This window comes from Anguilla rostrata, chromosome 14, assembly GCF_018555375.3.
Source record: "Anguilla rostrata isolate EN2019 chromosome 14, ASM1855537v3, whole genome shotgun sequence".
In the NCBI taxonomy this organism is placed as follows: domain Eukaryota; kingdom Metazoa; phylum Chordata; class Actinopteri; order Anguilliformes; family Anguillidae; genus Anguilla; species Anguilla rostrata.
In genome coordinates this window covers 40,174,171-40,178,013 of record NC_057946.1, presented here as the reverse complement: position 1 = coordinate 40,178,013, position 3,843 = coordinate 40,174,171, and positions in this window count along the sequence as shown.

The window sequence follows — 3,843 nt, the reverse complement described above, 5'->3', positions numbered from 1 at the left end:
CCTAAAATACACATGACATGACATTACACAAGATAACAGACTCAAATACCACACACACATGCACAATTTGGAAATAATTAACTATGCACATTATGCCAATAAAGGTAATTTGAATTTGAATTTGAAAGAGAGAAAAAGCATTGTCTTAATTGTTTGATTTTTTTTTCCAATCTGAACATGTACTCCCAGGCAACACAAGCGTGAAAAATGCTATGCCAGATCCAATTAACGGGCTGATTCTGTGTGTGTGTGTGTGTGTATGTGCCTGTGTGTGTGTGTGTGTGTTTTGCGTGTGTGCGTGTGTGTGTGTATGTGTATGCACGTGTGTGTATATGTGTGTGTGTGTGTGTGTGTGTGTGTGTGTGTGTGTGTGTGTGTGTGTGTGTGTGTTTGTGTGGTGTGTGTGTGTGTGTGTGTGTGTGTGTGTGTGTGTGTGTGTGTGTGTGCGTGTATGTGTATGCACGTGTGTGTGTGTGTGTGTGTGTGTGTGTTTGTGCGTGTATGTGTATGCACGTGTGTGTGTGTGTGTGCGTGTATGTGTTTGTGCGTGTGTGTATGTGTGTGTGCGTGTTTGTGAGAGAGAGAGACAGTGACAGAGAGAGAGAGAGAGTGACATAGGGTGCTGCGGCACTAAATTCTGGAAATGAAACTGCAGAAGTTGTCTTGATGTGGTAAAAAAAAATGAAATTCCTCCCAGAATGATCTCCTCCATCTCCACCTATGTTTCTGCTCGCACCCCCCTTCTGCCCCCTGCCCTGCTGCACACACCCACACAACCTCCACCCTGCCCCCAACAGCACACACCCACACAACCTCCACCCTGCCCCCAACAACACACACACCCACACAATCTCCACCCTGCCCCCAACAGTACACACCCACACAACCTCCACCCTGCCCCCAACACCAGCACACATCCACACATCCTCCACCCTGCCCCCAACAACACACACCCACACAACCTCCACCCAGCCCCCAACAGCACGCACCCACACAATTGTCACCCTGCCCCCAACAACACACACCCACACAACCTCCACCCTGCCCCCAACAACACACACCCACACAACCTCCACCCTGCCTCCAACACCAGCACACGCTCACACAACCTCCATCCTGCCTCCAACACCAGCACACGCTCACACAACCTCCACCCTGCCTCCAACACTAGCACACACCCACACAGCCTCCACCCTGCCCCCAACAACACACACCCACACAATCTCCACTCTGCCCCCAACAACACACACCCACACAACCTCCACCCTGCCTCCAACACCAGCACCCACCCACACAACTCCACCCTGCCCCCAACAACACACCCACACAACTCCATCCTGCCCCCAACAACACACACCCACACAACCTCCACCCTGCCCCCAACAACACACACCCACACAACTTCCATCCAACCTCCAACAAAACACACACACACAACCTCCACCCTGCCCCCAACAACACACACACCCACACAATTGTCACCCTGCCCCCAACAACACACACCCACACAACCTCCACCCAGCCCCCAGCAGCACACACCCACACAGCCTCCACCCTGCCCCAAAAACAACACACACACACAACCTCCACCCTGACCCCAAAAACAACACACCCACACAACCTCCACCCTGACCCCAACAACACACACCCACACAACTTCCATCCTGCCCCCAACACCAGCACACATCCACACATCCTCCACCCTGCCCCCAACAACACACACCCACACAACCTCCACCCAGCCCCCAACAGCACACACCCACACAACCTCCACCCTGCCCCCAACACCAGCACACACACACACAACCTCCACTCTGCCCCCAACAACACACACCCACACAATCTCCACCCTGCCCCAACAGCACACACCCACACAACCTCCACCCTGACCCCAAAAACAACACACCCACACAACTTCCATCCTGCCCCCAACACCAGCACACATCCACACAACTTCCACCCTGCCCCCACAACACACACCCACACAACCTCCACCCAGCCCCCAACAGCACACACCCACACAACCTTCACCCTGCCCCCAACAACAGCACACACACACACAACCTCCACCCTGCCCCCAACAACACACACCTACACAACCTCCACCCTGCCCCAACAGCACACACACACACAACCTCCAACCAGCCCTCAACAACACACACCCACACAACCTCCACCCAGCCCCCAAACACAAGTAACAAAAATGTTAGCAGTCCCCTGCATTGTTTTCTCAGTCAGTGAACCTGTGTATAATTTTGTTTTTTGCCATTATGGCTTTAATGCATAATGCAAAATCCTTTTCTAATGATTGTTGGGACATTTCTGAAATATCATTGATATATACAACAAATTAAATGGTAGGCGCATTTAGAGGGTGTATTTTTATAGGCCATACAGCAGATTTTAAGGTAATCAGTTGATCGTTATTAATGGGCGCTGATGATCGATTAAAATAATTGCACAAAATTTGCATCTCTACTTCCTTGACTGTCATTGTCAGAACTCTGGTCGTATTTCGATCAGTTTTTTTATTTGTATACGCATTGTCCTCATGAAAACTTTATCTGAGGAACAGGTGCTAGGAAAGAAAGTCCACTGAGCAAATTCACCCACTTCAGAAAAGCGGCATTCAGCAGAGAGGCTGGCCCTCACGCTCTTCATGCGTAGGGCGGTTTACAGCAGTCCGCTCTTAGCAGGCCCCCCAGGGGAAACAGACTGTTTACTGTGCTGACAGGGAGTCAGCAGGTGCCATAAAGAGACAGCGCTCCGTCGCAGAACATCCTACAGGATCAGCGCTATGTAAACCTCAGCTTCCCCGTAATAGTCTGATCGTGCTTTGTACTGTTGGAAAGCCAGCATCAGTCTTTGGTGGTCGGTCGCTGACTAAAGATCTTGATACTTATGGGTCAGTGCCCAGCCAGATACTAAGGTTAACCCAAAGGAGAAATGCTTGAAGAGACGAGCAGGATCACTGATCTGTACTGTTTTGTTATGGTTATGTGTTTATTTGATGACTTGGGATTTTTCTTTTACTTTTTGTATATAAGGGGAAAAGGGAAATGGTTTGGGGAGACTCGTCAACACGGTCTCATGTGCATCATATGTGTACAGCCATTCAGCTGCACACACACTTTTGCACCACTGTATATTTCCATTATTAACGTACTGTACAATAAATTGCATTCACATTAACCTGCCATTCCTCTTTGACTCTTACCACTGCACACCTAGCTGTTTGAGTTCATAACATACACACAGAACTCAGGATATCTGCACCCTATAATTCGTCTATACACTAGTGTCGTAGCAGGCTACACAATTGTATCTCTGCAGGCAACACAAGGCAGAAGAATGTCCATGTGTGCCAAGATAGATAGCGATCCATATAAAGCCACATTACTGGCGGAAATCAGTCTCCTCCATTTATACATAACTATTAACACAGAGGAAAGGTTAAACTGCTATTTTGGAGTCAGATAATTGAGACAACATTAAATTAATCCTGTTACAGTGTTTCTTCACCACTCCGATACTTGCACTGGTATCTTGTTAAAAAGTTGGATACCCATATGAGACAGAGGCTCCAATACAGCTGAAAAATAGATAGAGTGAATACAGTCAACATTTAAATTAAATGCAACCAGAATGTCATAAAGGCAAAGACTTCATTCAACACCCACATAAAGATTCAACAAACATGTTGAGATAATTACATTTCAACCACATCCTGTTTCAGCAATAAAAAACAGTGAATCCTGCCAGAGAGGGTGTGAGTCAGTCATATAGCTCAGAGAACCTATCACCTTGATGAACCTCCTTGTCTTTTGTAACCGCAGGCTTCTC